Source organism: Cupressus sempervirens, chromosome 11, assembly GCF_028749045.1.
Source record: "Cupressus sempervirens isolate cs-2001-9-10 chromosome 11, ASM2874904v1, whole genome shotgun sequence".
NCBI lineage: Eukaryota > Viridiplantae > Streptophyta > Pinopsida > Cupressales > Cupressaceae > Cupressus > Cupressus sempervirens.
The window spans coordinates 739,483,272-739,499,039 of record NC_143128.1 but is presented as its reverse complement, the minus strand read 5'-3'; positions in this window follow the sequence as shown (position 1 = coordinate 739,499,039).

Below are 15,768 nucleotides of genomic sequence, written 5' to 3'. Positions count from 1 at the left end.
TCATCAAAGCTAAATATTTGAATAGTCAGGAACAAGATAGGATCTTCACCATTGCAAACCCAAGAAAAGGGTCGGCCCTATGGAATTTCTTGTTCAGCTTTAGAGATTTGATCACAAAACACATCACATGGTAGATTAGGAATGGGGCCAGGTCTAATTTTGGAAACATTCTTGGGATGGTTAGAGGACCCTTGACAATGGAGTGATTTCAAAGAGAATCATAAATGCAACCTCTTAGGTGTGGGGGAAAAAGGTGAAAGACTTTGTAGATTAGACAACATCTTTGCTCGATAGATTTGTATGATGGAATAAGCCTTCTGAACTGAATCTTGCTGAGGAAGACCAGAGGGTATTGGAAAATATCCTAGATGAATGTAAGATATATCTCTCCACATTAAAGGACAACATAATCCGGCATGGGTCAAAAAGCGAGAAATACTTTGTCAAAATTGGTTATATGTTGTTGGATAATACACATCATATAGTTGACTAGGAAAGGAAACTTTGCTGGAGCAACTCCTATCTACCAAAGGCAGGAGCCTTCTTGTGGATGGTTGGTAAAAATAGGGTGCTCACCATTGAATGATTGCAAAGGCTTGGTTTTTCTGGGCGTTTTAGATGCCTACTCTGATATAAAGAAGAAGAAACCACTTATCATATGTTTCTCAATTGCGACTTTGCAAGGGTAGCCTAGGATGTGATTTTTTCTAGAGTTAATTGGCAAGGAGTCATGCCAACAGATCTTAAAGAATGACTTATATCTTGGTCTCCAAAGGTCTCTAGTTTAGTCTTTTCCTCAAATTGGTCAAGCGCCCCATCAACCATAGTATGGAAATTATGGAAGGAGTGGAACAGGAGACTGTTTTAGGATAAGGTAGAAGGAATTTTGAGGTTTGTGATCCACTTGGAGAAGACCATATCTAAAATGATATACAATGTGGCCTCGAAGGCCAAAGTTCCCTTCAACCTCAATGATTCCCTAATTCAAAAGAATTGGCTCCTCATCAAATTCTGACCTATTAATGGGTTTGGAGGAGCTAATCCCTATCAAGTTCAAAATGTGACCCCATGTTGGCAAGCTCCTAAGGTTGGATGGACAAAAGTCATTTTTGACAGAGTGTCAAAAAGGAATGTGGGGCCATTCAGAACTGGTGTTGTTTTCATAGATGATGCATACAACAATTGCTGCAAAGAACATTTTGGATGACACCAACAACTAGGATGAATGCCTAGCTGCCATTGTGGCCATCTTACTTGCTCAAAACATTGGGGGTTAGAAGATAGTGTCTTGAGGGTGACTCCTAATTAGTTTTTAGAGGTATAATTAGGGGAGAAATGGAAGCATGGCACTTGAACAAACACATCAAGCAAATGAAAGGCCTTCTTGCCAAATTCCATGTTTTTAAGGTGACACGTATGTTGCAAGTGGCCAATGGGGTTACTGATACTCTTTCCAAATTGGGAGAAAATAACTTGGAGTTAGTTTTCTTCAAAGATTTTAGGGACATTTCTCCCAATGATTTTTTACCTCCTTGCCATGTATGATTGTGGACTCCTCTTGTGCCAAGGGCCAAAGTGATGACATTCATGGTCATCCAAGTCATGATTGGGTGACTTGACATCCCCCTTTCTTGACACCTCCATTTACACTCATGGTTGGATTGCACATGGATCAATGATACACTCATTTAAGGGTCAGGAAGATTCATCAAGCTAGTTTGGTACAATTTCCATAAGATCATGTATTGTGGTAACGAGTGATCAACTTGCATAGCTCCCACAACTTGGCCTTTCATACATTTTGGTGATCATTCAATGGTTTCTATTGTGTCAATTAGGCTGATAGCTAGTGGCCTTGGTGATGAGGTGGCATTTTAAGTTTCCACAAGATGCCAAGGTAGCCCATCTTGTACATTTTATTATGTATATCTTTCTTTGAATTTTAATACATAATTATTGCATTACTGATTAAAAAAAACCCTTATTATTTGAGATTTTACTTTTGAATAAAAATGATTGTTTGAGATATTATCCAAAAATAGATTTACGAAGCTAAATGCCTATTTCATTTTCTTGTTTGAAATTGATTTTTATTTTTGAATGGATTTTTTTTTTTTAATTGCTTTAAAGTTTGGATTTTAAATGATTGAAAATTAGGTAATATTTGGTTGATTAGATTAATTACATAATGATATGATTTCCAAATTTCTTTGGTTTTCAATTTATTTATAGTCAATTCTATTTTTTATTTATTAAATCCATCTGATATTGCCCTTAAAACTCACTAATTGGGTAAAAATTCTATTTTAAAAGTTCTACCAAATTTAGGGTGTCTACAAAGGATGGTAAGATTAAATGAATAAAATAATCATTTCCATGAGGTTCACCAAGAATAAAATATTCAAAAAGGGCATCTCACTTTGAATGAAAAATTATTATTTGAGATTTCAGTTTTAAGTAAAAAATGATTGTTTGAGATATTATCCAAAAATAGATTTACGAGGGTAATGCCCATTTTATTTTAAATTGCTTGATTAGATTAATTACATACTGATCTAATTTTGTAATTTCTTTTATTTTTTATTAATTTATCCTCAATTGTCTTTTTTTTGATGAAATCCATCTGATATTGCCCTTAAACCTCACTGATTTGGTTTTAAAAATATTTTTAAAGCTCTACCAAATTTAGGGTGTCTACAAGAAAATGTATATTCACAAAACTTTAGAATGAAGTATTTGAAATGATAGTAAATTTAACGATAAGAGAAATCAAGAACAACTATCAAATAAACCTTTCAAGACCATCTCATGTCTCCCCAATTAAAATAGGTAAAATTGCTCTTAGACTTAACATTTTAGTGACAATTCTAGAATGGGGATAAGCTATGATAAAGATATAATAATGATATTTGAAGATTTGAAAATGCTACGTAAAAGCTAGATGCATGAATGGTTTAACAAGATACTAACTTAAAATGCTTCTAAACATGATATTATATGATACATGAATGATTTAACAAGATACTAACTTAAAATGCTTCTAAACATGATATTATATGATACATGAATGCTCTAAAATTATGGATAATAATGATGCTTACTCACCTTATTGTCTCTTAGCTCTAGAATGCCTATAATTATGATGCACAAAATTTAGATATTTTACTTTCAAAATGCCATTTATTTATAGAAATTTTAAGGGATTGGGGCAGAGTTTAAGATTTACCATAGTTTCAAGAGCATTAGGTTAAATGAATAAAATAATTATTTCCACGAGGTCCATGAAGAATAAAATATCCAAAAAAGGAATCTCAGTTTGAATTAAAAATTATTATTTGAGATTTCTCTTAAACCTCACTGATTAAAGTTCTATCAAATTTAGGGTGTCTACAAGAATATGTATATTCATGAAACTTTAGAATGAAGTACTTAAAATGATAGTAAATGTAGTGATGAGGAAACTCAAGAACAACTATCAGATAAGTCTTTCAAGATCATCTCATCTCTTTCTAACTAAAACAACTAAAATTGCTCCCAGACTTAACATCTTAATGATAGTTCTAGAATGGGAATAAGCTAGATAAAGATCTAACAATGATATTTGAATATTTAAAAAATGACATGAAAGCTAGATGTGTTGGTCCCAATTGGTACTGAGAGGGGTGTGAATCAATACACTTACTTTTACAAAATTTACAAGTTAATACAACAAGCTTTATCACACACTTGGTTACTATCACTTTAAATATTAAGGAAATGATAAAATTAATGCGATAAAACCATACGATATTCCACACAAAAGCATACATTAATGACACATATATTTTTACGTGGAAACCCCTAATGTGAGGGTGAAAACAACGGTGGAAGTAATATATCCACTAGCCTTTTCTTGCAAATAAAAGGATGCCTTGTTAAAGGCTTTCATCTATTCTTTCTTAGAATGCATCGTGTTGGGAATACCAGTAACCTGTTAGGATTACAAAATTCTGTTAAGGCTACCTTGTTAAAGGATTTTGATCTCTTACTAAGAGATACCTTTTTAGAGGATTTCAAAGACTTATTACAAGTCTGCCATGTTAAAGGCTTACAATAGATGCTTTGGCTAGAAAGAAAACTAAAGTGTTAGATCTAAATAATTGGTACACCTTGCCGGGTAGATCCTCTATTGTGGCTTCTTTAAGATGCCTATGTCTTTCACTAATATTCTAGATTGATGAGATTCCTTTTCTCACTACCTCTCTCCTTCTCATTCACTTTGCACATGTCTATTGTTACACACTATTCAGAACTGCCCTTGTCCATCTATGTAAATATTTGGTTCACATAGTTGTAGCAACAAAAAATTCTTGGATTTCTCTCTTGATAATAATCTCCTACTCTTCTTACCAACCAAAAACTAAAATGAATTACAAGTGATCTTTAGATCACGTCCACTATTTATGGATGGAGACCCTTAAAGTTATCCCGCTCAAACTTTAATTTTGGAATTTGAATTGCACAATGAGAATAGTCACAAGATACATGTGACTATCTATCCATAGATTCTTATGCTTATAGGCCAACTTGTTCATCTGCAAGTCTACAACTAGACCCAGGCCATTGCATGCTCCAAACATATTCAACCACTTTTCTTTGTGTGCTTGTCTTGTCACATTTAGACATTCTCTTGTACCACCACATCAATGGTGATTGAGCTACGACCATTATACTTTCATGCCTTCCTTTAGTCTTCTATCATGACGATATTCTAGTCTACTAATGGTTGCACTTGCAATGCTTTATTACTTCTTAATTTATTATCAATCAATGACAACACTCTTCTACTAACTTAATGCTCAAGTTCTTTCCTCACCACTTTTCCTGGTTGATATAACTTAGTCTAACAAGATACATGAATTATTTAACAATGCCTCTAAACATGATACTAAATGTTATATGAATACTGTGATATTGCCTATAATTAAGCTGCAACTTGACTTTGTTCTCTCTTAGCTCTAGAATGCCTATAATAGAGATGCACAAAACTTGAGATCTTTTACTGTCAAAATGTCTTATATTTTATAGATTTTTTAAGGAGTTGGGGTAGGGTTTAGGGTTTACTATAGTATCAGGAGTGTAAGGCTAAATGAATAAAATAATCACTTCCATGAGATCTACCAAGAATAAAATATCCAAAAAGAGAATCCCACTTTGAATTAAAAATCATTGTTTGAGATTTCATTTTTGAATAAAAAATGATTATTTGAGATATTATCCAAAAATAGATTTATGAGGATAAATGCTCATTTTATTTTAATTTTTGAATGAGTTTTTGATTTTTTTAAATTATTTTGAATTTTGGATTTTAAATGATATATTGAAAATTGGATAATTGATTGATTAGATTAATTATATAATGATATGTTTTTTAAATTTCTTTGATTTTTAATTGATTTATTCTTAATTATTTTTTATTTATTAAATCCATATGATATTGCCCTTAAACCTCACTAATTTGGTAAAAATCATATTTTTAAAATTCTATCAAATTTAGGGTGTCTACAAATGAGAATAAGGTTAAATTAATAGAATAATAAATTCTATGAGGTCCACCAAAAGTAAAATATTCAAAAAAAGAAATCACACTTTGAATTAAAAATTATAATTTAAGATAAAAAAATTTGATTAGTAAACGACTAAGGCCATGATAATATATTATTAATAATAAAATAATTACAATAGCTTTCTACTATTCAAATGGGCATTGGTAGGAAAGAATGGGGAAATAAAATCTCTAGTCTAGCCCAGGACCTAAGTGTTGAGAAACATGTGTCTCAACCTTGCAATCTTTTCTTGGAAAATTCCAGAATTAGTTTGTGGGAGTTTTCCACTTGTTTATGTATTGGAAATGTAAATGTCAAAAATGGGTAACATGTGGCATGGTAGTTTTGCTCATGGTTTTGTAAAATCATAAGTGGTTTCCAAGTTGTAAAATCACTATAAAAGGAGGGCTTGGGGAGGTGTTTGTGTAATTGAGTTTAGTTTGCAAGACTGGTGCTAGAAGGAGTCTCTTCAAGTTTGAGTTGTGGTGATGCGCTCCTGTAAGAACTTGCATTGCAAGTGTATTGTAATCATCTTGGTTTGATAATACATTGTGCGAGTTTTGGAAGGTGGGGTTTTTCTCCCGGAAGGGTTTCCCCATGGTAATCACTGTGTTGTGTGTTCTTTGTTATTTTGATTATGTTATTATGAATTTCTTGAGATCTTTGCAATAGTTACTTTGATTTGCATAATCATCCTCTCAAAGATTAGCGTAGGAAGCGATTCTGTGCACCTTTGCTTCCTTACAAGTGGTATCAGAGCCTGGCCAGTTTTGGTTCTATTTGTTGGGTATAGGGTTTTTTGAGCTAATCAAGGTTTGAGTGGGAGCTTGTGCAAAGCATTTCATTTTTGTGTTGCAGGATTGAAAAGATGGCAAGCATGTCAGGGAGAATTGATGTTGAAAATTTTTCTGGCTTAACTTTGAGATGTGGAAGCTGAAGATGGAAGATCTGTTGATTGATCGAGATCTATGGGATGCGATTGATGAGAACAAGCCAAGGCCCATAGATTTGACATTAGCCGCACAATATGATGTGAATGATAGAAAAGCTAAAGGCCTCATCAGATTGTGTCTTGCAAACTCGATTCTGATTAATGTCCATGAAGAACCTACTGCGAAGAAGCTTTGGAAAAAGCTTAGTGAGATCTATCAAGCGAAATCACTTGTGAATAAGATTTTCTTGAGGAAGAAGTTGTATTCCTTGAGAATGGAAGAAGGTGGACAAATTTCTGAGCATCTGGAAAGGTTTAATATGTTGGTGACTCAGTTGACCTCAGCAGGGGTGCCAATGGATGAAGAAGAAAGGTGTCAAATCTTGTTATGTTCATTGCCAGACTCATGGGATAGTCTTGTGATGGCTATAGGGAGCACTTCAGTTGTCTTGAAGATGGAGGACGTTGTTGGTTCTCTACTTTCTGAGGAGATGAGAAGGAAGGTCTCTCTGAATGCCAAAGAGGCTTTGAGTGTTCGCAGAAGACCAAAAGAAAGAGGCAAGAATGAAAAGCAGCATGGCCATTCTAAGTCCAAAAATAAGGGGAGATCGAAATCCCCTAGTAAGTCCAAGGCAATTTGCTGAAATTGCGGCAAACCTGAACACTTTCGAAAGGACTGCAAAGAGGAGAAGAAAAAGAAGAAGAAGAAGAAGCAAGATTATGATTATGAGTCCGAGAAGGAAGATGGAGATGCTTTCATTGCAGCCTTGGCCACTCATGCAGGTGAAAATGCATGGTTAATAGATTCAGGTGCATCTTTCCACATGACTCCTAATAGGAACTGGTTTAGTAAGTATGAAAATTTTGATGGTGGTAAGGTGTATTTGGGTGATAATTTAGTACTTGATATAGTTGGTCATGGAAGTATTCGCGTGAAATTTTTTGATGGTAGAATTAGAAGATTTGATGGTGTCTTGCATATCCCTAGACTAGCAAGGAATTTGTTATCTGTTAGTAAGCTAATAGATGCAGGTGTGCATGTATAGTTTTCTGAAGTAGGTGTAAAAATGGTGAGAGGTGCTATGGTAATAGCAAGAGGAAGTAGATTGGGTACATTGGACCAACTTGATGCATGCACAGTCGAGTGCAATAGTACTCCTGATAAGATTCTAGAAAATACTACTCAGTTAGAGAAGGAGAGAGTTTCTCTCTCAACAGATGGTCATGGTTTTTGGGTACCCAAGGGTGCTTTGTCTACTGAATCAAAGTTTCCTGCAGAGAAGACTATGTTATGGCACCAGAGACTCGGCCACATAGGTGAGAAGGGTCTACGGACCTTGAAAAACAAGAACCTTGTTGATGGGTTGAATGATTGCAACCTTGAGTTTGATTTTTGTGAGCATTGTATCTATGGTAAACAAGACCGCATTCAGTTTTACTCGAGTTCTCATAAGTCTTCATGTATTTTGGATCTAATTCATTCAGATGTATTTGGTCCAGTTGATGTTCCTTCTATTGGTAGATCAGTTTATTATGTTTCTTTCATTGATGATTTTAGTAGAAGAACATGGGTTTATTTCCTTAGGAGTAAAGCTGAAGTTTTCAGTCGTTTCAAAGAATTTAAAGCAATGGTTGAATTGTAGACTGGAAAGAAAATAAAATGCTTGAGAACTGATAATGGTGGTGAATTTTGCTCCAATATTTTTGACACATTTTGTAAAGATTGTGGTATTAAAAGAGAGAAGACAACTCCGTATTCTCCATAGCAAAATGGAGTTGTACAAAGAATGAACGGGACCTTGATGGAGAAGGCTAGGAGTATGCTGAGTGGTGCTGAACTAGAAAAAAAGTTCTCGGTTGAAGTTGTAGCCACTGCTTGCTACCTGATAAACAAGTCTCCTACATCAGCTCTTGTTGATAAGATGCCAATGGAAGCGTGGTCAGGCCACAAGCCTTCACTTAGACATCTGAGAGTGTTTGGTTGTGAGGCATATGCTCATGTGCCAAATGAGAAGCGGACAAAATTGGACAACAAAGCTGTCAAATGTATCTTCATCGGATATAGTTATGGTGTGAAAGGATACAAGCTTTGGGATCCTGTTGCACAAAAGGTATTTTATTCCAGAAGTGTTATTTTTCGAGAAACTAAGCCTTCTTCTGTTACAGTGCAGCCAGAACAAATTAAAGAAAAGAAAGATGTGATTCAACTTCCTGCTACACCTGAGAAAGTTGAATCAAGGCCCTTAGAAAGACAAGATGTTGAAGAGAGCTCTATGAGTTCTGAATCATTAGAGGAAGAGGGAGAACCTAATCACGAACCTGAACCTCCTGAACCTAAACCAGATCTTGTTCGAAGATCTACTAGACAAAGGAAACCACCTGAAAGGTATGGGTATTCTCCTGATGATTGGAGGTGCATTTTGCATTGAATACTAACATTGATGAACCGAGATCTGTAGAAGAGGCTCTTGGTATGAATGATTCAGAGTCCTGGAAAATAGCCATGGATGAAGAAATGGCAGCTCTTAAGAGGGATTGAACATGGGACCTTGTACCATTGCTTGAAGGACGGAAGCCTGTTGGTTGTAAATGGGTGTTCAAAAAGAAGATGGGTTCAGATGGAAGCATTGAGAAGTATAAAGCACGTTTGGTTGCAAAAGGTTACTCTCAAGTTGAGGGAGTAGATTATGGTGAGATTTTTTCTCCAGTAGCCAAAATGACATCCATTAGATTTTTGCTTTCTATTGCAGCAGCTTATGATCTAAAGATCGAGCAAATGGATGTGAAAACTGCTTTCCTTCATGGAGATTTGGAGGAATAAATTTACATGTCACAGCCAGAGCACTATGTGGTGAAAGGTAAAAGTCATTTGGTCTGTAAATTGAAGAAATCCTTATATGGTTTAAAATAGAGTCCTAGGATGTGGCACCAGAAGTTTGATACATATGTGTTGAGTTTGGGATTTGTGTGATCTAAATCTGATCATTGTATATATTTCAAATCTGGTGGTGATGGTTTTCTGGTTATTGCCTTATATGTCGATGACATGTTGTTTATTGGCAAAGGAAAAGGTTTGATTGCAGAGTTAAAATCTCAACTCTCAATAAAGTTTGAAATGAAAGATCTTGGTGTAGCTAGGCACATTATGGGAATGGAGATTATAAGAGATAGACAGAACAAAAAGCTTTGGCTAGGCCAAAGTAAGTATGTTGATACTATTTTGAAAAGATTCAATATGTAGGATGCAAGACCATTGAGTGTTCCTGTTACTATGGGAACAAAGCTTTCTAGCTCACAGTGTCCTACATCCCCATTGGAGATGGAAAAGATGAGTCGAGTACCATATTAGAGTGCTATTGGAAGTTTGATGTATGCTATGGTTTATACAAGACCAGACATTGCCCAAGCAGTGGGAGTACTTTCCCATTATATGTCTAATCCAGGAAGAGCACATTGGGATGTAGTAAAAAGAGTTTTCAGATACTTGCAGGGTACCTCAGAGTACTCAATATGTTTTCATTGAATAGGAAGTGAGCATTCCTTGGATATTCGAGGCTATGTGGATTCAGACTGGGCTGGTGATGTTGATTGAAGAAGATCCACCAGTGCATATGTGTTTACATTATTTGGTGGTGCAATCAGTTGGATGATTAAGTGACAGGCTGTGGTTGCATTGTCCACTACTGAGGCAGAGTATATGGCAACTACTCATGCCTGCAAAGAAGCCATCTGGCTAAAGAGATTGTGTTCAGATATAGAGTTCAGACAAGGTGCAGTGACAATTTATAGTGATAGCCAGAGTGCAATTTGCCTAGCGAAGAACCCGACTTTTCATGCGAGGACCAAGCACATTGATGTATAATATCATTTTGTGAGATATATGGTCGAGGATGGCAAGGTGAAGCTGGAAAAGGTAGAGACTTTGGTGAATGTTGCTGATGCATTAACTAAGCCCGTGAGCACAGAGAAATTCAGATGGTGTTCAGAGTCTATGGGCCTCTCAGCTCCTAGCAATTAAGTCCATGATATTTCAAATCCCCTAACTCTTGCAAGGTGTTCGACAAGTGGGAGAATGTTGAGAAACATGTGTCTCAACCTTGCAATCTTTTCTTGGAAAATTCCAGAATTAGTTTGTGGGAGTTTTCCACTTGTTTATGTATTGGAAATATAAATGTCAAAAATGGGTAACATGTGGCATGGTAGTTTTGCTCATGGTTTTGTAAAATCATAAGTGGTTTCCAAGTTGTAAAATCACTATAAAAGGAGGGCTTGGGGAGGTGTTTGTGTAATTGAGTTTAGTTTGCAAGACTGGTGCTAGAAGGAGTCTCTCCAAGTTCGAGTTGTGGTGATGCACTCCTGTAAGAACTTGCATTGCAAGTGTATTGTAATCATCTTGGTTTGATAATACATTGTGCGAGTTTTGGAGGGTGGGGTTTTTCTCCCAGAAGGGTTTCCCCACGGTAATCACTATGTTGTGTGTTCTTTGTTATTTTGATTATGTTATTATGCATTTCTTGAGATCTTTGCAATAGTTACTTTGATTTGCATAATCGTCCTCTCAAAGATTAGCGTAGGAAGCGATTCTGCGCACCTTTGCTTCCTTACACTAAGTCCTTTATTATTACAACATAAAAGGGGCATACCCCAGTCAAAATCTCCTAATTATACATTACAATGTAAATATCTGTTTATAGCAAAAATATAAAGTACATAGTTCTTTGAAGCCACCAAAGCCTCTTGGCAAGGATTCTAATACTTTCTTTTCATTTATGCGTAGAGACCAAATGCGATCATCCCTATCTAGCTATCTTGCAATCAAACTGGTTAATAATAAATATTATAGAGTCTAAGATAAAAATTTATCTAATACTGAATCAATATTGTTAAAATCCTAAATAAATAATGAAGAAAAAGACATCAATAGATGCATTTATTATATCCTATACATATCAAGAGAAAAATAATAATTAAGCCTATCCAAAACAACACAATAAAGGAGGATATTAACTAATTTATATTGCCTAAATAGAAGTGTTGGTGTAAATAAGTATTTACTTATTACACTTACTTAAGTTTACTTAGGTTAATGCATTATTTAATTATTTTGCATTATTTTATTATTTTTATTTGTGAGACACTTAGGAGTTTGCACACCTTTTTGAGTTGTCATGTTGACAACACAGGAGTACGCAACTCTATTTTAGCACATGATGTCTACAACACTTATTTGCGTGTCACACCCTTGAAGGCTTATCCTCTCATCACCGCACTTACTTTCGTGCTTAATGGAGGATAACCCATATCTGGTGGACATTTGCTTAGTTGTATGACATATCATGTAGCTGATTATGAGGCATTCTAGATGTATCTCAGAGGCCTTTATATACAGGCACTCCTAGTGTACTTTTACATTGCATGAATTATGGCATATTGAATACATTGTCATTCTGATCATACTCTCTCTCTCTCTTTGGTCTACTGTGTGCTTGTGTTTGAGTTCTTAGTTCCTGGGTGAATTTTTCCCTTAGGCAAATTCTTACATGGTATCAGAGCTTTTGGAGATTTTCTCATCACATTTTGAACAGAGCAATTATTTGGACATACTCTGATTAATTGATCATATCCATTTTTGGTCTACTGTGTGCTTGTGTTTGAGTTCTTAGTTCTTGGGTGAATTTTTCCCTTAGGAAAATTCTTACAAGAATTCATAAAAACTACTAGAACTATATATAGATTTAAGATTCGACTGCTAAATTCCAACAAGAACAACTGTAAATACCACCTAAATCAATCTAAGTGTCTACAAGTCTACCCTACCAATAGGAGCACCAAATAAAAGGGGGGCCTATATCCACCACCCAATTTCTTCTTTTCATACTCAAACCAACACCACAAAATTGCATACCAAACATGAAGATACCAACACAGAGAGATGCCTTACTAAATACAATAAAAAAAATGCATCATAAGTAAAGAGAATAGGCAGGATTGGAAACAAAGATATAGGAACACAAACAAAAGACCATAATATGAGGATAGAGATAGATTATAAAGTACCATTTAATTAAGTGCATTACACTACAAATTCCTACAAACTAAAACCATATGCCATATGAGGGAAATGGCAAAAAAATAGAGAGGGGGAAATTTGTGACAACCATCCCTCTTTATCATCTAGAACTCAGATCAACTGGAGATAAAACATAGTGCCTCCCTTTAACCAAAAGCAAAGAAACAACCTCTATATTATCAAAGAAATTTCAATAAAGAATTATTAAATCTAAAGTCAAAAAATTGGATACGGTCTAAAGTGAGAAACTAGCTACCTAATATAAAATAGACGACCATTAAAGGAAATCAGATACCTATAAACATAATAAAAAATAACATACATCATCTCATTAAAGATATTTATGAATTAATCCATCGAACAACCAACCATACTTCCATCCATACTTAGACTATCTCAACTAAAGTAAAATGAACCTTTCAAATTCAATGAAAGAGAAAATAAGTCACATTCCATGAATATTGTCAAAACCAGAGCTGCCCATCAGAAACTAATATCATATATTATTAACATCATAATACATCTATTTACACATCCATGATAAAAGAGTTTTTAGAATCTTCATATGCCTGTGAAGCAGAATAACAAACAAAACCAAAATGCTTTAATATTGCTAAATACAACGAAAACCATGTAAGGAAACTTGTCAACAAAGAATATAACCGTTTCCACATAACCCATAATAGATCTGAAATAAATACAGAATTAAAATTCACATGCAAGAGAATAGACAACATACCCACAAAATGTGACACAAGATATACCCTGGGAAACCCTCATTGAGGGAAAAACCCAGCCTCCAAAAGCATCCATCACCATGTATTATTCAGCAAAAAATACCATTGCCATACAACCATGGAAGCCTTCATGGCCATAGCCACAACCGAGAAAACTATGTGAACAAGCATGAATCCACACATCCCATGCCATGCTTTCAACCTTCACAAATGCTCCCTTGGCTAACCTGTCAAGCCTTGTCCCGCTCGACTCTTGCCTTTTGTCTTCTCCTTTTCACTCTTCCTCTCTCTATAACAACTACCCTTGTGGCTGCTTATATAGTAGCAAGTCCCACAAAACCACTAAGTGGTATTACGTAAACCATGTGCTAAAACCATGTGCTACCTAACCCACTGACCCCACATTTAATATTGGGAATTTAATTCTTTTCCCCCAATATTAAATAATTACATGAAATATTATCACAATGTTACAATACAACTCATCAAGAATATTCCATGGGAATCTTTACATGTTGCACGTCCATCTAGGTACAACATTACATAATAAAATAAAATAATAAAATAACAATATTATGCAATGTGTGCAACACCCATTATCTCAACAATCTCCCACTTGTTGTATACATTGCATAGGGTCAATCCGTAGCCACATAAATGAACAAGGGAACAATCCCTCCAAGCACATCCACCATCATGGATCAAAATACACCAAGTGCTCCATCCTGGTACCCGCAACAAAATCAAAGTATCCAGCATCTCAAACATGAATGATCTCACCTCCTATTATGCCACTCCCACTGGACATACATAGAAGCCATCCAAAGAGAAAGCCACCCAACCTATCGCATTAGAAGATCATAAAATCTTGTACCAACTAAAATTCTAAGCACAAATAACCTGATCCAAAGGTAATCACATGTATCCGTAGTTGTCAAAAATATCCATAGCTGAAATAGCACCCACAGCAAAGTGCCAAACCCATCCAACTATCCATACCTCAAAGGTATAACGAGTGAATCTCATATCACTGACATATCCAATCTATAACCTGCAATCACAAGCCTCAAGAGCAATACCTGCCACATATATACCAAGAAGCTCCCACTGCAAAAGATAATGTCAAATCTATAACCAATCCACTCAACACATCTCAAAGAAGTGAATCCATGTAGTATCAAGGACATCCACAATGCATAAACCAATATCCTGCAAGAACAACTCTCATAACAAGTCTCCAATGCTCTCCCAAGTTCACCACAACCAACAGAGGAAAGAGAAAGAAATAACCATGTCATCTCTCACATGACATACTTGAGCACAAACTAGTGATCACAATCTCTAACCAATCTCAAATCCAATGTAAGCAAAACTGAACATCCAAGAAGATAATCAAGACCAGAGAAACCATGCAAATCATAACCTGTATCATGTCCTTCTACACACACCTCTAGATGTAAACTGTGCAAGTATGATCTCCTCCATAAAACCCCAACAAGAAGCCTCAACAACACCCAAACCATACCATATAACTCATCATGGATGTAAGCCTCTCACAAGAAGATCAAACTCAATAAAACCATTCCTAAACCAAGGAATAACCATTCCTAATCCAAGGAATATGCCCAATATAAAACCATCTCCCAAACTCAACCAGCATAACAAAATATGCACATGGAGATAACCAATGCTAAACCATCTCTCAAATGAACCCTCCAGAACTAACTCATGTACCATAGCTCAAGATCCATATCCATGAAAGACAAGCATAAATATAATGCAACTGAGAGAAACAATGGGCTATACCTCTCAAGTAGCAAACTGCCGAGTAGACCAAGAGTGGGGAATGAGAATGCTCATCAAGATACCCAAGTCTCCAACCAAGACTCATCTAAGAACAATCTCCTCTCAAGTCCATATCAGGTGACTACCCCTTGGACTTCCTGCTGAAACCATCAACTGTCCTAAGAAATACTTCTCTAATCCAAGAGAAATCAGCGTCACCACCGTCTCTAAGTATCCATGAGCACCTGTAACCAATCAATCCATGCCAACTCCAAATGCAACATAGCAATATTATGAAGTATCCAGCTTATGATCAGTGTACTCAATACCAAGAAACTAAACCAAGATCAATGTCAAAGTTCCAACCATGGCCTCAGGAACATAAACATGACAACATGATCTTACCATCTCAACTAAAGAGATAACATGCTCCATATGAACATACTATAACATGCCACAACTCTAAATGCGTATCAAGAGTATACCATGACATAATAATGAAACCATCCTCATACCAAGGATAACATGCCAAATAAAAGCATAAACCACACCTTTGCCAAGAACCCTGTGAGTCCTCAAGATGCAACCATCTCCACACACCATGCAGAAAAATATCTCCACATACCAGGAAGAACCATCTCCATACACAATGAAGATAAC